The 23,850-nt window shown below is 39.6% G+C and overlaps 1 protein-coding gene across 1 annotated transcript in view; it reads right to left on the bottom strand.

Moving 5' to 3' along the window:
- The window catches only part of znf536 (zinc finger protein 536), a gene marked incomplete at both ends in the record, with an annotated part of 101,641 nt that overhangs the window by 966 nt on the left and 76,825 nt on the right, over positions 1 to 23,850 (bottom strand). The gene's annotated exons all lie outside the window — the stretch shown is intronic.

The following is a 23,850-nucleotide window of genomic DNA, read 5'->3' as shown; positions in this document are numbered from 1 at the left end:
CACCCCCCCACCACCCCCCACCCACCCCACACACCCCCATCCTTCTCCTTACACTTTTCATTCCTCAGCAACTTCCTCTGCAAAAAATTATTTTGCAATAAAACACCCTCTGAACACATTTGCACGTCATGTTCTTTTAAAGTGCCGTTATGAATCTGACAAAACCAAATTAAAACAGGGCTTTTATTTGAGCTGCGCTGCATTTGCCAAAAGGGGAGGAGGGGGGGGGGGGGCGGAAATGGATATCCAAATGAAAGGAAGTGGCGCTGTATCGGAGGGAAGATAAAGAGCTAATAACATGATAAAACATCTCTCACACATTCAACACAAGAGTAATAACTCTACGGCTGTGTATGGAGGATATACAAGCGCCTTCATCACTGCAACCAACATTTACTTTACTGGATATGTCTCATTTGGGCCCTTCAGCTTTCAGATGCTTCATGTGATATTAAGAGATTATTACAAATAGCTTTTTGTCATCTAAGGATATTGGTTGAAGCGTTGATCTAAAAAATATATATATATCTGAGGAATGTACAGTATCTGATTCTTCCTAATACACATTTCGTATTATTCTATTCATCATAGAAACATGAGCTTTTTTTAGTATGCAGATATGTTCATTGCATCGTTTTTTTTACAGTCAAATAACTGGTGGCTTCAAACCATATTGGCGGCATATGTATTCCACACGAGGAGAGGAGAGGAGAGGATTTGTTAACCAAGCTCCACCACAAGATGGCAAGCTAAGCCAGTAAATGAGACACTGAAGGCTGTGCATATAGCTCTAACTGAGGATGCCTACACATGCATTTAGACCAGTACTTTCCCTACTAGTGAAGACCTTTCTCTATTAAGGCCAGACACTGCAGTTGAATATGCATATACTGTATAATATATATATTAAATATCTTTTTAAAAACAACAGATTTTGGATACATCCTTCTTTTATTTTATACATAAAAAAATATGATATGCAGAGGTCTTTAAAATGTATATTGGCATGTTTTGGGCATGTTTGAAAAAAAAGAAACTATATCAATATTTAGACAATTAACAACATATGGACAAACCCTTCTGTGATAACATGAGGTAAGTGATAAGCATTATTCTAGAGAGTCTAGTCTTTATCAGGTGAAGTTGAGATTTACGGTTCAGGGTTCTGAAGAAAAAACACATTGAGAAAATAAAAATGATGTTGAGATAAAGATGGCTGCATAAGATAAATATGCAGACGAAAAACCGAACAAGATTTAGTCAAATAAAACACGTAAATGTACATGTTTGGACCTTTTTATGTATATTAGTATGAAATAAAAAGTAATGGAAGCAAAATAGACAAAAATCAAGAAATTGGTCGGTGCTTGAAAAAGGGATCATTTTGCCTGCAGTGTCTGGTCTTATAAGTCATGACTAAATGAAAGGCTTATCCATCTGAACACTGTTGTTGAATACACTATTAAAACCTCAGTCATTTCTTCATGCCCTTTGGATTTCCCATCTATCGTATCTAGTTTTATTTCCACCATCTCTAGAATAAACCCCAAAAATCAAAAGTTTCCTCATTTTTTGGAAGCTTCTACTAAAGTGCCAGGTCTCTCTTCCCCCCTTAGGGCACTCTCTCCTGCATTTGACTTCCCTGTAAAGAAAGTAGCCTGTAACGAGCTCCAGATTAGGGCTCCATATTTGATTTTCACTGTTCATTAACTAAGCCACCTGGAATGTTATTATTTAAGCGTGCTGCTCCTTCTCCCCAAACAACTGCCACTGCGATAGGATGGGGAGAGAGAGAGAGAGAGAGAGAGAGAAGAGAACATTTTCCTCAGCCAACTTTATAGATTTAGCATAACTTCCCTTGCAATTTTTTTCTTAATTTCCCATTCGGGCATGGCAACAGATGCACCTCGCAGACACAAAAAAAAAAAAAAAAAAAAAAACCTGGCTAGAATTCATTTATCACATGAACGAAAAAAAGAAAAGGCTTATCTAATTCCCTTTCAAAAGAGTCTGCCTTGATGCAGTGTTAAAACAATGATGGCAGAAGGATATGGCTAAATATCTATCTTAATAAAAAAAATGATCTCACTGGTGTTGTCTCATATTTAAGACACAAAAAATAGCGACAAAGCACAAATCTCTACAAGGCCTTAACAGATAATGTTAAAAAGCATAGGTCTGCCCTCTTGTGGTGAGCTAGGAGATAGCATGTGGAGGTGGTTATTACAGAGGAGAGGGCCCGTGAAAAAGAGACAGCATATGGTGTGAGGGCACACAGCTCCAGGATCCATCCACTGTTAATACATGTGTCATGCTTAACACAATGGATACATGGGAAAAGGAGGACGGAAACAATGGCAACACAATGCAAAGTGTGTGTGTGTGTGTGTGTGTATGTGTGTGTGTGTGTGTGTGAGTGTGTGTGTGTGTGTGTGTGTGTGTGTGTGTGTGTGTGTGTGTGTGTGTGTGTGTGTGTGTGTGTGTGTGTGTGTGTGTGTGTGTGTGTACGTGTAAAAAAAAAAAAAAAAAAGTGTGAGTGTGAGTGTGGTCTCAGAGGCCTCACCTCACATTAATAGAAGTCTGTGAAAAGAAAACATCACACGACAGAAGCTGTGCATTGTGCAGTGCAACCTCCTACCATTCTAGAGACTGGTAAAGTATGGAACATTTCTAAAAGCATTTTGGGGAAATGAAAGCTATCACAAGAGACAAAGAGACACCTAGTGCCTCTGTTTCAGCAGCATTATACTTTATATCTTCAGTTGGTTTACATACGGGTTTAGTTAATACATGTCTTTAACCTCAATTTTGAACATTTTGAGAACCACTAACTCCTTTTACATAGCAGTTAGTGTTTGAGTCACTCTGGGTAATCCACAGAACACACTGTCCAGCCGTATTACAACAGATGCATCTTCAGTAGAGGGTATATTCTCGAAACAACTATTCAAAGCCAGTTCTGAGGATCCCTGGAAAGATATACTACTGGTGTTGACTTTTCTTTAGCTTTCAATGCTGTAAGTATGTATTTCCCCTGTTCGCCCCAGGCCTTTATAGAATTATTCAAATAAAACAAGGGAAGAAGCATATGCAACTGGTGTATGCACACGTTGCCTCCTGTTCCACAAAATAAGTTAGGAATGCCTACTACAGGTTCAGAGAACTTCTTAAAGACAAGGTAAGGCAGGTGGCATGGTCCTTTAGCTGCTCCGGAAAACAGAAATGCTCACCAATACGGAACTGGGACACAGCTGATTGGTTTAACAATCAGGAAGTTGTATTACACATCACAGTAGCCTGTATCTAGATCTATTTTTTTAAACTCTTTTTATTTAAACCTGCAGTGTGTAGAATTTTGGGTTTTATTTCCTAGCAGATTTTGTAGAAAGTAATTATAATATCCATAAGTACATTTAATTTAGTGCATAATAGCTGAAAAATATTTTTTCCCTTAGAAAGGGTCTCATATATGTCCATATGTCTGCATATTTTGGACCAAGGCCTAGTGCCGCCATCTTGAAAGTGTCATAGTTGGAATGTCATCAGGTGCATTGTTTAAAATTTAGAATTGTTCTTGTCCTTGAAGGCCACTGTAGCTTCTGTTATTCGAAAGGGGTGGGGTTACCCAGGGAGTGTTGCATTCTAGAACTTTGTAGAACTTTCTTGATGATGTCATATTACACACTGCACCTTTAAAATAGAAAAAGAATAAAGAAAATGATAGAAGAGATGACACTGAGAGTGACTAGGGCTCTTCTGTTCCCTCTCCCAGGCATACTAGGCCCTTACACTACAGCAAGACAGTGTTGTTTTTGGCACAGCCCAGTCTCATTGTACAGCCCAGTATTTATAAATATGTAAATATGAGCGGCACCAGGCATAACACGGCCTGCCTGCCTGCCTGCCTGCCTGCCTGCCTGCCTGTATACACCGAGGAAGTGAGTATGCTACCCCCCCAAACCCCTCTCTCTCTCCAACATTTTTATTTTTAGATGGTTTTAATGAATACAGGATGTTTATAGTTACCATTCCCTGTGATTTTGCACAAAAGACTAGAAAAAAAAATTCCACATCCATCCACCCAACCCGCCACCTCCTCCTCTGCACCCTCCCTCCCTCCCTCCTACAATTCCTCAAAGCACTACTAAAGAACAAGAAAAGAAGAAGGGGTGAGAGAGAGAAAAAAGCAAAGATTTGTGTTGAGACGCTGCGGGGCTGTTGTGCTCTCAGCTTTGGGCTCAGATCCCTATTAGACAAACATGGTGTCGGTGTTAAGGTGCGACAAAAAGAGTGACGAAAACTCCTGTTTGCAGGTGGTGAAGTGCAGGCGGAGGAGTGTGTGTGTGTGTGTGATGTGTGTGTGTGTGTGTGTGTGTGTGATGTGTGTGTGTGTGTGTGTGTGTGTGATGTGTGTGTGTGTGTGTGTGTGTGTGTGTGTGATGTGTGCAGCGGAAAAAAGCTTCCTCACGAAAAGGGACTTCAAGGCAAAAACGCAATTTTCTGTTCTTTTTTTAAGTTGCAAAAATAAGACAAAAACCGAATCAATGCGTGTGCTAGAAGCAGGTTAAAAGGTTACCTATTTTCTGTTGTCTGTGATAATGTTTTTCTGTGTGTGTGTGTGTGTGTGTGTGTGTGTGTGTGTGTGTGTGTGTGTGTGTGTGTGTGTGTGTGTGTGTGTGTGTGTGTGTGTGTGCGTGTGTTTGTGTGAGTGACTCCATGTCAACTTGTTTTCTTTTTATAAACTCAGTTTTGTTTTTGCCGCAGACTCCTAATACAACGGACAGAGAGATTTTCAAAGACCAAAAAAAAATAAAATAAAAAAAAACCTAATGATTGCAGTTGGAGGAAAAACACAAAGAAGTGAAAGTCAATGGCCCCTCTTTCTTTCTTTCTTTCTTTCTTTCTTTCTTTCTTTCTTTCTTTCTTTCTTTCTTTCTTTCTTTCTTTCTTTCTTTCTTTCTTTCTTTCTTTCTTTCTTTCTTTCTTTCTTTCTTTCTTTCTTTCCTCTTGCTCTCTTGACTTTCTACCCAAACTATTTTCCGAGGGCTATAGAGATTGCCGGCTTTGATAATACCTCCGCTGAGCAATTTAAGCCCCAAACATTCACTGATGCTACAATCTGTCTTCTCTTTGCCTGATAGCGCTTTTCTCCCCCCCCCCCTCCCCCTCACCCCCCTCCACCCCTCCTATCCTCTCCAAATTACTTTCTTTCATATCTAATTATATTTGCTAATGATCTTATAAGAGAATAATGGAATGTGCTTGATCTATTACCTTTTCTTCCCCCCCCCCCTCTCTTCTTTCCAATACATAAATACAATGCGGATAGGGAAAATGACTGTACCAATAGTCATTTCCGCCATATTTTTTTTTTTATGTATTTTGATGAGAGTGAAAATGAATGTGCGGGGGTGGGGTGGTGGGGTGGGGGGGGGGGAGCTTGAGGGTCATTAATGGGTGCGATGAACACAGAGGTCATCTCTCACATTCTCTATGACATCTTTCTCTCTCATCTGACACAATCACTGGCTCATTCACAGCCTAGTGTTTCTGCCCCCTTTGCTTATAGCCTGTTTAGCACTAATCTACCAGATATCCACCTCCAGTCGCTTTCATCTTTTAATGGGAAAAACTTTGTCAGATGCAAATTTCAGCGTCACTACTCACTTGTTTAATGTGTTTTTTTGCCTAAATACTTTCAAAGTTGAAACCTAATAAGAGGCTGTGATGGCGGAAATATCAAAGAGTATTGATGTACACTAGGATATATGTCTATTAAATACTCATATGAAATGAAAACCTGTATTTTAGATTGATGGGTTTTGTGGACTATCTTTAAAGGGGCACTCCACTTATTTTACACATAACTGTGTGTTTACTAGTGACAGAGAAAGACACATAGCAGCCTATAAAACCCTGTGGTATAATGTATTACCTGGCTCTGTAGAAGCTCTGTCTAGGTCAATACTAAATACACCAATGAACAAGGCTTTGGAGAAAGGTGCAAACGTTGCTGTCTAACATTCAAATACATGGTCAATTCATTGTGTTTTGGTGATTGTACTGTGTCCCCTTTGTCAGTTATGTCTTGTTTAACCAAGACATACATCAGTCAGGATTTTTCCCTCATTAAAGGAATACTTCACCCATATGGAATAGGTGTTCTATCATTATAAAATCACTATTATAATATAATGAATTAGGTTTTTCTTCCCTCAGTCTTCCCTCAGTCTTCCCTTGGCCCAGCTGTCCTGTTAATCCTGACCCTTACTGTGATGTCACAGTAAGGAAAATGTAGGGTTAGACAGTAAGACCATAAAACACTCTTTCTGCCTTTTCTCAGGCTAGGATGAACCAATTTTTTATTTTTTTGCACGTTTATACTAAATAGGATCTCAGAATTCAATACACCTTCATATTCCCACCGGTGAAGTAGGCCTTTAACCAAGACAGAAATCAGTCAGGATATTTCCCTCTTTAAGCTTGAAAAAAAAGTATACTTTACTTTAAACACACATTTTTCTAAGGAGTTTTTCCAAACTGAAATCAATTCATATTTAACAAACTAATACATAAAATGATACAATACGTAAAATATAGAAATATTATAATATGCATATAACATCCACTGTGGTGTCAAAACCCACTGCCCACTGTTGCGACCACTATATGCATTAAAGGGTTATGAGGCCAGCAGGCTGTGACTTTTTCCTTATTCTAGTTTATTTACAGGTTTCACAACATTTCTATTTTGTATTGATCTGTCCGTGCTCAAATGATGACTTTCAGCTCACACTTGCAAACTTTATTGGCCTTTTAACTGAATAGCGTGTCTCTCTCTCCCTGTAGCCAAAACCCCTTGTCCCATCCCTCACTCCCTTCCTCTTAAGCCTATTCTCTATCCTCCTTTCATCCCTCCATTTTCTCTTCTTTTCTCTCACTCTCTCTGTCTCTCTCTCGCCGTCTTTCTCCCTCTCTCTCTCTGTCTACAGACCCTTGGACAAGCCTCGGCCCATGACAGGCACTCTAAACCCCCCTGCATTAATGGAAGGAAATGGCATTCGATCCCCTGTTTGATCTCCTAATCATTTCTGCTGAAATGATAATTAGTGCCCTTCCAATCCGCCCCCACAGAGGAGGAGGGGGAAGGGCTGGGCTGGAGAAGGGAGGGGTGGGGGGTGGATGGGGGGTAAACACATAAATAGAAAAAAAAAGTCCTCTTGCTTTTTAGACCCCAAAATGACATCTTTGTCACCGAAGCCGGGGCACGTTCGTAATCAACAAGTGCTTTTCTCCGTTCCAGAAATGTTCCCATCCTTTACACAGGGGGATACACACACACACACACACACACACACACACACACACACACACACACACACACACACACACACACACACACACACACACACACTCAGACAGCAACAGAGAGACACAGTGCCTGCCTGCCCCGGCCTCGGCTGTCTGCGATTCTTTTCAGCTGACATAATCCTGATTGATTCCTTCAGCAGATGTAAACCGTCGGTCCACTTCTGGCCTTTTTTAAACTGGGAGGGCCTGGGACATAATACAGCCTTTTATACAGCAACAATGTAACAGAATGGCGCTGGAATTTGCACTGTGGGAAAAAAAAAAGTCAAAACGAGAAAATCCAGAATCTTAAATGCTCGTGACACACTGCGCTTGCTTTGAAAAAAAAATAAGTCTGTAGTATAATGTAGAAAGAGAGAGAGAGAGAGAGAGAGAGAGAGAGAGAGAGAGAGAGAGAGAGAGAGAGAGAGAGAGAGAGAGAGAGAGAGAAAAGAGGAAAACAACCAAAAACAAAAGGAGTGAGAGAGAGAGAGAAATCATGAAACTGCCTGTCAGTATCTGTCTGTCTGTATGTCTCTCTGTCTGTCTGTCTCTCTGTCTATCTGTCCAACCCTGTCTCATCAAATTACGTTCCCAGAGGACTATTCGGCATTCTCAATTACGTTTGACCATTTACGTATTTTGTCCATGATTACGTTTTTATGAACATATTCGGCATTCTCAATTACGTTTGACTGAAAAACGTATTTTGTCCGAAATTACGTTTTTATGAACATATCGCAAACAAGTTCGTTCTCAGCCTAGAGCTGTTCAGGATGCTCAATTACGTTTGGCTACAAAACGTATTGATTACGTTTTAATAAACATATCGCATACATTCGTTCTCAGCCTATGTTTTGCCATTTATTTACCTCTAGGATTATGTTTGGTTGAAGTGTGCATTGTCTGGGCGGCTGCCTGAACTACAGCGCTGCAGGAAATTAATATGTTCCATAGATATGTTCACATGTTTCTTCATTCATTCATTCAAACAAACTGGTGAAGGCAATTGACGTTCCGACATGGCCACGCCCCCTTTGGGTGGAAAACAAAGCGATTTTGACTATAATGCAAAAAATTGCGGTCCAAAACAGCACAACAAGAAAACGATCAGAGGTAAATAAGTTACAATTTGACCGACAGACACAATGTTAAGATCCTTTACAACTTCTCTGCCAGCTAGATAACGTTAAACTAGACTACGGAACTACACAGGGCTGCAGGGAAAATAGGGTGACGTCAGACGCACGCCCCTCTACAAACCAATCAGTATCGAGGAATGCTAAACGAGCCTATCGGCAGCCCTGAGCTAAAAAGATTTCTAGCGAGACCTATGTACTTTATTTTCATAATCTTGATATTGCGAATTCATATGATCTGTCTGAAGTCTGATAGGCTAATTCTCAAGAAATGTTCGGTACACAAATAGGCTACGTGCCAAGCTGTTGATCAACTGGACACAATCAAAGATAGCACACACACACACAGCTGACAAGAGCGCTCCCTCCCTCCCTCCACCCTCCGCCGAGTTTTTTTTTCCCAGAGCAAATTTTTGAAGTCAAGGGTTATCATGGTGACACAAATACGTCACACTTCAGCTAGTAAGTGCATAAACATATGTTTTGAAAACATATCTAGCGAGAAATACATCAGAATATCATTATATTCGGTAATTGGGAGTATCTGATCTCTATTTGGTTAGTTTGCTGACGTATTTACCACCGTTGCTATGTAATCCTACATTTCCCATCATCCTTTTTAGGGCTGGGTGGACCCGTTGGACTCCTATCAGAGTGTCTGCCGATTCAGGGCGCATTCCATTTACAATTCAGGGCCTCCGCCGTAAAACCACAAGTCAGACATGTTCACACGGCTGACACTTCCGTTCTGCCCCATCATAATAAAAAAAACTTAACAGGAAGTAGGTTATATTATTCCCCTCCTCCGAAACGTCCCCGTTTCCACACAGAAACATCATAAGGGCCCTTAGGAATAATGGAACCACTTACAGAAACATGCTGCACTACCAAAAAATTAATAAAATAACTTGAATTGAACACATTCTTTATAGGCCTACCCTAAACCTTAAAGCATGTAGGCTCATTGTAGCCTACCCACTATTCTAGGGAAACTATTTCTGTAAGAAAAATGTGTTTTATAGCCTTTGTGGTTGTATAATTTAAAGTTTCTGATCAAATATGTGGCGGATTATACATGAAATTATAAAACAATTAAATGTACAGTTTAAAATGTCATTGAATAGGCTTCTTGAACTTACTAAAGCAGCACTCTACAATGCGTGTGTGTGTGTGTGTGTGTGTGTGTGTGTGTGTGTGTGTGCGTGCGTGCGTGCGTGTGTCACATCTTGTAGCCTACCCTGACAGGGATTTGGTTGTTTTCTTTTAGTTAATGATATCAAATGTTGCTATAAATTGTGCATAGCCTACACATAATATAAAACTAGGTGCATATTGAATGTGAATCCTGCAACTGAAAGTATTTGGAAGGAGTAGGCCAGTTACTCAAATGGGAGTAGTTTAAAGATTGCTTTATTCATGATTTTGACCTTAAAAAGGTAGAATTTTAGGCAGTCTTATGAACAGTGCTTAATCAGTGTTTGCGGTGTGGTGTGGCAGTGTTTATTATTTTCTGCATATGCAGTTGACTCAGTATATTGTTCCCTGTCTTAATGGTAAGTGGTCTTGACGGCGGTTTGTCCACCACACACTTGGCATGATATACAGGTGAAATTTGAATATCGTGCAAAAGTTCATTTATTTCAGTAATTCAACTTTATAGGTGAAAATAATATCTTATACAGACTCATTACATACAAAGTGAGATATGTGAAGCCTTTATTTTTTATAATTGTGATTATTATGGCTTACAGTTTATAAAAACCCCAAATTCAAAATCTCAGAAAATTAGAATATTACATAAAATCAATAAAAAAAGGATTTTAAATACAGCAATGTCGGCCCTCTAGAAAGTATAATCATGCATATGTACTAAGTACTTGGTTTGGGCCCCTTTTGCATGAATGATTGCCTAAATGCGGCGTGGCATGGATGCTATCAGCCTGTGGCACTGCTGAGGTGTTATGGAAGCCCAGGTTGCTTTGATGTGGCCTTCAGCTCGTCTGTATTGTTGGGTCTGGTGTGTATCATCTTCCTCTTGACAATAGTCCATAGTTTCTGAGTTCAGGTCAGGAGAGTTGTCTGGCCATTCATGCAGAGTAGCATGGTCAGTCAACCAGTTACCAGTGGTTTATGGTACCATGGGCAGGTGCCAAGTCTAGCTGGAAATGGAAATTGTCATCTCCATAAAGCTTGTCAACAGACAGAAGCATGAAGTGCTCCAAAATCTTCCGGTAGACGGCAGTGGTGACTTTGGACTTGATAACACAGTGGACCAACAGCAGCAGATGACATGATACCTCAAATCATCACTGATCCAAATTAAATGTTGCGTTTCATTTGGAAATCAAGGTTCCACAGTCTAGAGGAAGAGTGGAGGGGCACAAAATCCAAGGGGCTTGAAGACCACTGTCAAGTTTCAACAGTCAGTGATGATTTGAGGCACCATGTCATCTGATGGTGTTGGTCCACTGTGTTATCAAGTCCAAAGTCACCACAGCTGTCTACCAGGAGATTTTAGAGCACTTCATGCTTCTGTCTGTTGACAAGCTTTATGGAGATGCTGAATTACTTTTTCCAGCAAGACTTGACACCTGTCCACAGTGCCAAAACCACACGTAACTGGTTGACTGACCATGGTATTACTGTGTTGATTGGCCAGACAACTCTCCTGACCTGAACCCAATAGAGAAACTATGGACTATTGTCAAGAGGAAGATGATACACACCAGACCCAACAATACAGAGGAGCTGAAGGCCACTATCAAAGCAACCTGGGCTTCCATAACACCTCAGCAGTGCCACAGACAGATAGCATCCTTTGGAAGCGCATTGTGAAGCGCCTTGTGACCCTGGTCTGTGAAGGGCGCTATATAAATAAAAGCTTACTTACTTACTTACTTACATCCATGCCACACCGCATTTAGGCAATAATGTGTGCAAAGGGGGCCCAAACCAAGTACTTAGTACATATGCATGATTATACTTTATAGAGGGCCGACATTTTTGTATTTAAAATCCTTTTTTTATTGATTTTATGTAATATTCAAATGTTCTGAGATTTTGAATTTGGGGTTTTCATAAGCTGTAAGCCATAATAATCACAATTATAACAAATAAAGGCTTGAAATATCTCACTTTGGATGTAATGAGTCTATATAATATATTAGTTTCACCATTTAGGTTGAATTACTGAAATAAATGAACTTTTGCACGATATTCTAATTTTTCGAGTTTCACCTGTATTGATAAGAGATTTATTCTTGTTCTTTTCATACGGGCAGCGACATTCCACGTGTGTATCGCGCTGGACCTGTGGTGTAGCATTGGGCGAGGAAGCCTTGACAGCGCCCTGATTTAATCTGCAAGGTTAAGATCTCTCTATAACAGTTTTTCCAATGACTCTAGCCTATTTTGTTCAAACTGCCTTTGTATTTCACATCCCTCAATTAGCACCTGTCACTTTCACATGGGCCTATTTTAATTAAATATTCAGATGATTCAGCAGATGCAAGGTGTGTCAGTTCTGTGTGCAGTTCACAGGACAGTTTACAGGGACAGGGAACAGGTGGACAGTAGTGTTCGGGCATGGTAGGAGCTACACACCTCTTAAATGTAACCAAGGTTGAGAGATTGATATGGATTTTGGGAGGACCAGGAGGATAGGCTAAATCTCCATTCTGGGAGAAGAGGTTGAGTTGATGGAGGGCTACAGAAACCTGGGCATTTAATTAAACAACAAACTGCATGGAGGGACAGAGCAGACTCTACTTCATGAGCAAATCCTTGTTAACCTGTTTAAGCCCAGTTGGTTGTGGAGAGAATGATAATGCACAAGCTGCTGAAGATGATGGACAGCATCACCTTCAGCTATTTGACCACTACAGAAAGTCATTCCTGATACAATCCACAATAACTGCTGCTACAATGCCACACTTTCCCTATGGCAATAAATAAAGTACATTATCCATCTATAAGTCCATCCATCCATGCAGGTATATTTAAACAACGCCTATGCATATGGGTTCTGTATTATAATCTCTGAAGGACACACCTTTTGGTTTACTATTTCCACAAGAAAACAAATGAGCAAACAAAAAGCTTAATTTTCCATATTGGGCCTTCAAATTTATCAGAAAATCAACCTTGCGGTAAAGAACACCAACTGAATACATTGCTGGAAAGGTGCTAATGTTGAGAGTGTGAAGATTGTACAATTTTACCTTTAAACACACCTACAATTCACCACCATGCTTTTGATTAGATTTAATTTATTTGCACAATAAAAACAACAAAGAACATTGGCCACAGAAATATAAAATATAAAACATTTTTTTAAAGGCAACATATTTTGCAGGTGAGATATATATATATATATATATATATATATATATATATATATATATGTATATATATATATATATATATATATATATATATATATATATATATATATGTATATATATATATATGTATATATATATATATATATATATATATATGTATATATATATATATATATATATATATATATATATATATATATATATATATATATATATATATGTATATATATATATATACATATATATATAAAAGTTGTGAATGATATCTTACTTCAAAGATCATTTAATGTAAAATACTGAAGAAAATAGAAGTAATTTAATCCACAAGGTTATGCAGAGGTAAAAAGACAAGCAAAGTGGGTATATGGTTGTAGTTGTCCTGCTTATTTAACTGTAAAGGCCGCCTACAACTCCTTATTCGTGATAACCATCAAACTACATCGTGCACATTTACTGAGTGACGATTGTGTTGCATTTCTCACAAACAACAATGATCATCTCACAACGATTTATGCTCTTCGTAGCTCAGGGCTGCCGCTATAGGCTCGTTTCGCGTCACGTGACATTCCTCGCCATTGATTGGTTTGTAGAGGGGCGTGCGTCTGACGTCACCCTTCCTCAGGTCGGCAATACGTCATCTAGACGGAACTCTCGTGGCAGTAGGCTACTCAAAGACAGCGCGATCATTCTAAATAAGCGTTATAGCTCAAATCTGCAATGTCCTGAGCTGTTTTGTGGTTTACAAAGTAAAAAACAAACATCATGGTTTTATTCCTTTGCCATGCCCCCAAAAATTCCCCTAAAGAAGGGCTGTATGACAGCAGGAAGCTCCCGGCTGCGCTCTGCATTCAGTGGGAGTTTGCTATCGTAACAAACAATTAGTTCACGTGTAATCAGCTTACATAGAGACTCAGTGAGGTGAATATATACATCAGGGCATGATATCTCTGGCCAATGGGTCGGATCATTTCGCCAGCTTGATGCTGAGAGACTACACACATGGTTTTAGATTGATCAAATTAATCATTTATAAGTGTCTTTAACGTTATCTAGCTGGCAGAGTTGTTATAAAGGATCTTAACATTGTGTCTGTCGGTCAAATTGTAACTTATTTATCTCTGATCGTTTTCTTTTTGTGCTGTTTTGGACCGCAATTTTGCATTATAGTCAAAATCGCTTTGTTTTCCACCCAAAGGGGGCGTGGCCATGTCGGAACGTCGATTGCCTTCACCAGTTTGTTTGAATGAATGAATGAATGAATGAATGAATGAATGAAGAAACATGTGAACATATCTATGGAACATATTAATTTCCTGCAGCGCTGTAGTTCAGGCAGCCGCCCAGACAATGCACACTTCAACCAAACATAATCCTAGAGGTAAATAAATGGCAAAAAATAGGCTGAGAACGAATGTATGCGATATGTTTATTAAAACGTAATCAATACGTTTTGCAGCCAAACGTAATTGAGCATCCTGAACAGCTCTAGGCTGAGAACGAACTTGTTTGCGATATGTTCATAAAAACGTAATTTCGGACAAAATACGTTTTTCAGTCAAACGTAATTGAGAATGCAAAATATGTTCATAAAAACGTAATTACGGACAAAATACGTAAATGGTCAAACGTAATTGAGAATGCCGAATAGTCCTCTGGGAACGTAATTTTGATGAGAAAGGGTTGATCTGTCAGATGGATAGATGGATGGACAGACAGACAGACAGACAGACAGACAGACAGACAGACAGACAGACAGACAGACAGACAGACAGATAGATAGATAGATAGATAGATAGATAGATAGATAGATAGATAGATAGATAGATAGATAGATAGATAGATAGATAGATAGATAGATAGATAGATAGATAGATAGATAGATAGATAGATAGATAGATAGATAGATAGATAGATAGATAGATAGATAGACAGATGGATTATTTTGCTTATATTAACATCCTCCCCTCATTCTCTTATACATGGATCCAGGCTAAAGGCCTAGGTCCGTGTGTGTGTGTGTGTTTATCACTGCCCTCAGCTGTACATACTCTGAACCAGTCTGCTATTAAGCCATGCACAGGAATGTAAAGGTTAACTGTAACAAATTGGGTTAGTCTTTTCTATAAGAGCTGGCCTATATGTCTACAGCTACCCTTTACATCTAACGCCACAGACAGGCTTTCATCTCTTATTAAATGTCTTTCAATTTACAGCGAGGTATACGGTGTGTGTGTGTGTGTGTGTGTGTGTGCGTGTGTGTATCTGGTCACTCTTATCTTTCTTCTTACTTTCTCAGCAGCTGTGTTTTAAAAAAAAAAATACCTGTTGTTATTGCACTACTACCTATATATTCCTACCACTACATATTAAAAGAACAAGAAGATTGCGTTCAATTCATTCCATCCAATGGGAAGACTATAGCTCTATGAGTGGATCAAGTATACACCTTATTTAATACAGAGACATGCACAATTTTCAATTCCACAATAAACATTAGGGGAAGGTTGATTTTTTGAAAGGTCTTAACCTGACTGTATAATAGAACGCATGCTACGCTGTATAGCATTCACCCTGCCATGGCCTCTACAGAGTCTAAATGCCTTTGACTCTGACAAATCACACACATGAACTGTTTCCTGTACTGGGCCTTGTAAACTTATTGGCCTTTTGCTTGCTACCAAAGCACAGGAGAGCAGACGGCCTTCCTTGCGAGTCAATGGTATTAATTGTAGGTGCTAATCTGCTAGCCGCGGCCCTCCCACAGGCGTATACAGTGTTAGCGGTGCATGGTGGAGACATATCTGCTTACTAATATGGTGTGGCATCAAGCCAGATGGGAGATGGGGAGAGGAAAAAAAGGACTGTGTTGATTGGCTATTGAAATGTGTTCCCTAAACCCCCATTCATTTGACTGGGAAGGACAGACCAAAAAAAAAAAGAGAGTGATGACGCTGTATGGTGGATGTATGTACAGTGGCTCACAGAAGAGAGAGAGAGAGAGAGAGAGAGAGAGAGAGAGAGAGAGAGAGAGAGAGAGAGAGAGAGAGAGAGAGAGAGATAGATAGAAAGAGATAAAATGAACACAGCAGCAAATAGGGCAATATTATATAGGGCAATATGCATATATAGGGCAACAGTAAGTGTGCTGCCCCAGCTGCTAAAGTCTATAATATTCACTCATAAAGACAGACACAAGGACAGGAATTATAAGGAATATGAGTTGGAGTGATAAATCTCCAAGCAAGCCAAAACATTAGCCCCCTTTTTCATTAAATATGGATAGTCATAAGTCAGCGTCGTATTCCACCTCCAAAGGCTATTCCTTAAATCTCAACAAAGCAGGGGCTTAGGGACAAAAGTGTCATTTTAAATATTTAGGAGTTGGCAACGTGGGCATCAATTATATCAAGGTAAGAGCACCTGCAATATGTTACAGCATACCTCAACATACGGGAGTTGAAATGAGTCACTGCTTACTGCCAGTGAAGAATTCCACTCCGTTATCATTGAATTTGGTTATTTAAAAGAACACTTGATGAAGACATGTATGATCTGAGATGTATTCAAGGGCTATATATAAAAATTGGAACAAACTGTTTTGCACTTTAGGCAGTGGTTTTAGTGCAGTGTGTGTAGAGACTGGCAATCAGACTCGTTCAACTTTACATGCGAGTGTATTTCAGTATAAGGGTTCATTAAATAGAAACTTACCTTACATATTAACAAAATATAGATACAAGGTAATACCTGTGTATATGTTTAAATAAACACTGTTCTTTATATAAGAAATGTATTCATAGAAATGTTGAAGGCTTATAAAAAATGTTTTTCCTAAAATTAATTTCCCTGCATGTTGATAACCTACGATAAGGCTATATTTAAAACAGGAATCAACTTATGATATCATGTTAGCACTCAAGTCTTTGCTAAATTGAGCTTCAAGTCAGCCTTTTCATGGGGGGATTTTTGGGAGAAACATAAAGATACAGGCACTTTGGAATAGTTTATAGTTCTCATTTATGTTTGTTCAACCGTCTCCCCCCATACACACCCTTTCACACCACCGCTACAGATGTAAAGAGAGAAAGAAGGAACAGACAGTGAGAGGAGAAAGTGGAGCACCTGGCTTCTTTTTAAACACAGTTCCACACCGGCTTCCTGTTGGTCTCTGGTGATTCAACAGTTGCTGCTACAGAACATCTGCTGCCTGCTCTTAGCAGATCTCAATTAAGCCTCACACAGCCGGGCGCGCCATACCTTATTTATGCTTGTTTATGCTATTTTTATTGAATTTTTTATTTATTTTTTTCATTTCTTTAAACATGCCAAATGAGTGAAAATGTCTGACAAAACCCTGACTGAAAGACCACATTAGACCGTGAAAAAGACATAGATCTTTTTAGAAAGAGGGTTGGAGGTGCTGGCAAGCTATTAAAAAAAAAAAAAAAAAAAAAAAAAAAAAAACGAGGCATCCTTGCCAACACTGGCAGCAGTTTTAAGAAAATAAGAGCATGAAAAAAAAAAAACTTCGACAAGCAGCAGCCTTAAGCCCTGCCTCATTTGTCTCTTGCCCGTGTTTTTTTTTTTTTTTTTCATAATTGTGAAAAGGCATCCAGAAGAAAGAGACAAAGAAGGAGAAGGAGTGAGTGTTGATATGATTATGTAAATGTAAACAGGATTTCCTGCCGACTCTCTCTCTCTCTCTCTCTCTGACCCGTTCTCCTTCTGCAAATCTTCCATTTAAGACCAATTCCCCCGGGGAGCCCGCTCCGCCGTTACTTAACGGGATAATTATGATATACTAAACCTTTCCAAGATCAGCCCCCCCCCCCCTCCACACACACACACACACACACACACACACACACACACACACACTCCTCTTCCATCTCTCCTCTTTGCCTTCCTCCTGAATCACTCACTTTCTCTCCATGTACGTATATGTGACTGTGTCTGCTTGCTCTGTATCCGAGCTGTCCCAATCAACATGAACTAACATTCAACTGATTTTAAAGGCCAATACTGACGCAACCATTTTTTGCTTTGAAGCTGCTACACTTGTTACGTTTAGTAATCATTTTTATTATGAAAGAAATGACATAATTCCTGCCATTGCACTAATGCTTCTAAAACATGAATGAGTTTGAAACTAAAAGAATGATTGAAATATTGGAGTTGTATAGGTATAATAGAATTATTTTGTATATACACAGGAAAATGTATTGTAATGGTGACGTTTAAGGAGAGGAGTTCAAACCGTATAGACTTCTAAACAGGTGGCCCATTGCATTGAGGAGTGAACTAGAGGTTTAGGGTTAGGATAAGACTGTGTGTGTGTGTGTGTGTGTGTGTGTGTGTGTGTGTGTGCGTGTGCGTGTGCGTGTGTGTGTATGTGTGCGTGTGTGTGCGTGTGTGTGTGTGTGTGTGTGTGTATGTGTGCGCGTGTGTGTGTGTGTGTGTGTGTGTGTGTGAGAGAATAATCGAGACACGTCAGATCTGTCATTCCACTCATTTGGTTGCCCCCACCTGCTTTCCCACAGTGGTCTTTTCTCGTTGGGCTGATAATGACGCTTAAGAAGGTAATGGTGTAAATGAAAGCTATTCACCCCCCCTCTCCTCCCTCCTTCTTCCACCTCTCCACTTTTCTATCTGTCTCTCTCTGTCTCTCTATGTCTCTCTCTCTCTGTCTCTCTCTCTCTCCCCGGGGGGAACAAAAGAGGGCCTTATTATACCTTGGCTGTCAGCGTCGCTCTGTGTCTCACCGACTGTACAATCACTGTTTTCAGCGGCGCTATCAGCATGGGGTAAATGGAGAGAGAGACTGAGAGAGTGGGCGAGACAGGTAGAGGTTGACTGGGGGGAACATCTCTCTCTCTCTCTCTCTCTCCCATCCTCTCCAGTGGCAGCAGTATATTCAACACTAGTTATCTAGAAGTGCCTTCTTTTCTTTCTTTTTTTCTTCTTTAGTTTGAAGCGCGGCGCTCTCGTTTGTTGAGAATGTCTTTGTGTGTTTTTTTTTTCTTCTTAAAGCTTGAACAGGCAGTGTAATTTGTTTGAGGCGCGCATTCACATGGCACACACAGTATCACACACACAGTATCACACACACACACACACACACACACACACACACAGTATCACACACACACACTCCTTAAGTCGAGAGATATCTTCTTATTGGGGAATCTTTCAATAAATCAATGTGACTTTAAACACATTTCCCAGGCGACGCGGCTGACCCGATAAGAAGTGAACTAATCTCTTTTGAGAAGGCTTGCCGGGGAGAGAGAGAGAGAGAGAGAGCTTTGAACCAAATCTACTGTGCATCTATCACCAAGGTTATTTGTCAATGGCTGCTAATCCCAGGTAAATTTCTCTGGGTTTTATATCAGGGGTTCTCATGCCTGAAGTTTCTCTCTCTCTCTCGGCCTTGGGAAAAATAAGAGAGCGCGGCTTAACAGAGAGAGTAGGGGAACAAAAGAAAATGTTATGGATTTCAGCATGCAAAACAATGGAGGAAGGGGTGGAGAGAGGCAGCAGAGGTGTGTGTGTGTGTGTATGTGTGGGTGGGTGGGTGAGGGTGTGTGTGACTGGGGGGGGGGGAAATGAGAGAGAAGACTGTTGATAAATGATTCTTTACACATAAGTGGATTGCACCATGTGTGTCCCATTATAATACAAACATTTTTAATATAATTGTTATGATGTAATCCCTCTCGTCTCTGGATACACCTTTTCAGATGAATTAGAATGTGAAGGTCCCCTTTAGAGATACACACTATTTCCTAAAAGTGAAATATCATATAACAATTGTTCTTTTTCTTGTATTTTCGGACAAGAGCGATATGCGAAAGCTGATAATCGTAATACAATTGTAAAAATATATATTTTTTCATTATATAAAACAACAAAACACCAGATACTATGATGTCAGTCCTTGTTCTTGTTTTATGATTAATAATATAGATAACAATTTGTCATCTCAAAACTTTGTCTTATATGGCAACATAGAAAAAAACTATGACTAAAACCCCCAAACTATGACCTCCAAAACTCCATATCTGCCCAGGCCTGGTTCTGATAACTGCAGGGCCCCTATGGAAACTGTTTTGGGCCTTCCATACTTTAATATTGAGCGGAGATGGAGATGAACTGATCAGGTTAAGCTAAAACACATGTTTCAACAAGATATCACAACTCACAATGTGCTTTAGAAAAATGGCCTTAAAGACACATGAAGGGTTAAAGGGGGAGTCGTATGTTGCCAAAATCACTTTTTATCAAAATCATTGAATATCTCCTCACGATCCTCTACATCTAGTGTTATGTCCAGCCTAGGCTCTGTAAACTGGTAAATAAACGGTATGTAAACAAAGGGGCCCACTGTAGCTAGCACCATGCCCCGTTTACAGAGCCTAGGCTGTGTATTAACACTGGATTTGTTTTCAGCGCGCACACAGTGCAGACAGGTTGCGGATCGTGAGGAAATATTCACATATTTTGACCAAAAGTCATTTTGACAACAAGCGTTCTCCAGAATCACTGACTCCACCTTTAATACATCACTGCACTATATTCTCACCAAGTTAACGCTGGCTACATCTGCCTAATACTTTATGTAAGTGCCCAGTTGGCAGAGCACACACAGTAATGATTGTGACCAACCACTGGTCTCTTAAAGTACACTTATAATGGCCTGCCCTTCACTTATTACACAGCATTGTATCACCACACGCACTGTTTAGCTGTACATAATTGATCAGACAGGTTATCGAAAGCTGGGAATGTTCTGCTCCTGCCCAAGTCTTGTGCTGCACTACCTCATGTGGAAAAGGAACCTCGCTTTGATTTTTCTTGCTTCTTTTTCATTTTCATCCCATATTCCCTCCTTCTTTTTTCCCCTTGAAACCCCCCCCCCCCCCCCCCCCACACACACACACACCCCACCCAACCCCCTTAACAACCCCACAATGTGCGCAAGGAGATCATGGAAAATCTCTTGCCATATCTGTCATCTGTCACGCTTTCCGAGGAGAACAGGTTTGATCTGGGGCTGCTCTGTTTACGGCCGCTTGTCAAGCCAAAAAGAGTCGTCGCCGTAAGTGCTTACACCAGCGCGTAAATAGTTTGACGTGTGGCTCCGTAACAAAGTTGCGGGGAGTAAATAAAAGGCTGAATCAAACAACCCAACGCAGGAGTGCAATTAAGCTGTACGTACTGCATTATGAAATGTTTGGAGCAGCGTGATTTCTGCTACATTTCACCCAGCCCCTCCATATCACAAGTGTATGTTCCTTTTGTTCCAGTAAAAAAGCTTGTTGGGCTGTGAGAGATCAAAGGGTGCAGCGCAGTATATTATGGATAGCACTCACACAGCTACACACACACACACACACACACACACACACACACACACATCCGCGAATGCACGCACACACACACGCACTCTCACGCGCATGCACATACGCACACACACACTCACACCCATGCACGCACCCACACACACACACACACAGTACTGTAGGTCAGCAGAGGAAATATGTGGAATATAACGTGATTGCTGCTCAATTGTTCCGTGGTGAGGTCATGAGTGTTAGGGTCCAAGTGAGATGTTTTGATAGAAAAAGAAGATTTTACAGCTGAATGGAACAGACTGGAAAGGTTCAAATCTACTGAACACCCCCCCCCCCCCCCCCAAATATTCATTTAAATTACATACAGGTTTCATTAAGCAGTTTTAAACTCCTTTAAAATGTATTATCTTACAGAAATATTTTAGATTCCAGATCCATACTTTCATACACAATTATTTATAGTTCAGTCAACCACATTTGATATTTGACACTTTAGGTAGTAACACTATATATATACTATATATATATATATATATATATATATATATATATATTGTTACTTTTCAAGAAAAAGCAATGATGATCTGAATGAGGCCTTGCATGGTTTAATAAGGCTTTGACAGGAACTGTATAAAGAGATGGAGAATTGATATTGTGCTCGCTGATTTTTTTTGTTTTTGTTTGTGTTAATTACTCATCCACATATTTTGATATGATCATTAAGGGTTTTATTTTAATTTTTTAACAAAACTACATATGTCACTTTCTGTCGTTACAACCGAGTGCCAAGCTATGGATGCCTTACTCTGCATTCTGACATTGTGCTTAATACAATATCCTGTAATTTCACCTATTCCGAGTGTGTTTGTGTATTTGTTGCACACTAAATGCAGAAAAACAATTCATTACTGAACAGCCCGCAGCAGCATTGTTCAAACAGGAGAGGGACAAACACTCTCATCACAAAGGTAGAAGCCCTTTAATATCATAATACAGTATGCTGTGTCTTGGAAATTCCCCTTCATTGAAACCACAGAACATGATTATGTCCGTCTGTATATCTTTCCACTCGTTCCTTTGTTCCATTTCACTCTCCAAACAGTATTTGGATTATCTTATCCTCCTTCTCTCTCTTCATCAACATGTCTTTTCTTCTCTCTATCTCCTCTATTTTCTCTATCTTTTGTGTCCCACTCTCAAATACCTCCATCTCTCCTTTTTTTCCTCCTGTCTCTCTTTTTTCAGTGTGCATGCTTGGTCTGTGCCTTCCTCCGTCTATCTCTCCCGCTGTTTTGCTTTTAACTCATGAGGTCATGTGGACCCCCCGGGCAGATATCCCACAATGCCAAGCGCCACGCTATAACGTCCTGCGGAGTCGCCTTCTGGACAGAGCGGGCAAAACCAAGCCAGGGCTCCATCCATTGCTCGGACTCAACCACCGTGTATTAAGCCACATAGCACAGTATTCACCCATAGAGAAAAATCAAGACATCTTCAAAGGGGTATTTTGGTCTGGGCTGCGGTTTCTCCATCAAAATTGTAGTAAAGTAAAACCTCTGATTGTTCAATGTACTACGTGTATAGCATTGTAACATCAATACGTCATTACCAACCCTCCATTTGTAGACATTAGCGTAATTAGCACAAACACACCAAAACCAAGACGACTGGCCAGCTTCCACTGGCATTTTCCAATGTGTTTTTACATGGTGTGCCAGATTGTGCTTGAAATGGAACGAAAAATAGAGATTTATTTTGAACGCAAAAATAGCAAATTGTTCAGTGTATTTTAAGAAGATGGAAAATGAAATTCGATACAACATAACCTCCCCCCCCCCCCCCCTTCAATAGGAAAATGTAAAAGTACTATGGATTCAGTTTGAGATACCACATGATGTAATTGAGTATTTTTTCCATTTCAGCCGATGCAGACACTGCACTTGAATAGGGTTTACATGTTTTTAACCTATAGATATCATCATGAAACTTTGCCAGTCATATTTTTTTACCAACACAACTTCAGCCTGTGCTTTTTCCTGGAGGTGTTAGTGGTCACACAGACACATGGTTTAGTGCAGGTATGTCACAAGTAGCCGACAGTTCAATGAGTTACTCAGTGAAGCTCTCCGGCCCTCACTCTCACAACCGTGCATTGGCATTAAACTAAACTCCAGGCATCACATCAGTTGCATTTGTTTTGTATTGGAACTATGACAAACGTGTCCCTATTTATATATATATATATATATATATATATATATATATATATATATATATATATATATATATATATATATATATATATATATATATATATATATATATATATATATATATATATATAATTATATCATTATAATGACTTTTGATCACACCAGATAATAGAAAAGGTAGAGAAAGAAGGGTAAATGTTCTGTATTTTAGTATATCTAAATTGATGGGCCTACAGTATATTAGTTAAGCTCTGATATACTGCAATATGTCAGCATGCAAGTGAAAATAAACTTCTCTACATGAATTACATAAAACCTATTTGAGAAGCAGGAAGTGCTTGAAAGTCAATGTATGAATATTCTCATTCTGAATGGTTATGGGCACAGCCATAGTCTAAGTGCTTACCATAGGTATGGTTATAGGCTTAAAGGTTTCACGTTTTGATAAGTT

The sequence above is a fragment of the Ammodytes marinus genome (assembly GCF_949987685.1).
Source record: "Ammodytes marinus genome assembly, chromosome: 1".
NCBI classification, from domain to species: Eukaryota; Metazoa; Chordata; class Actinopteri; order Uranoscopiformes; family Ammodytidae; genus Ammodytes; species Ammodytes marinus.
This window is presented reverse-complemented; position numbering and strand designations above follow the sequence as displayed.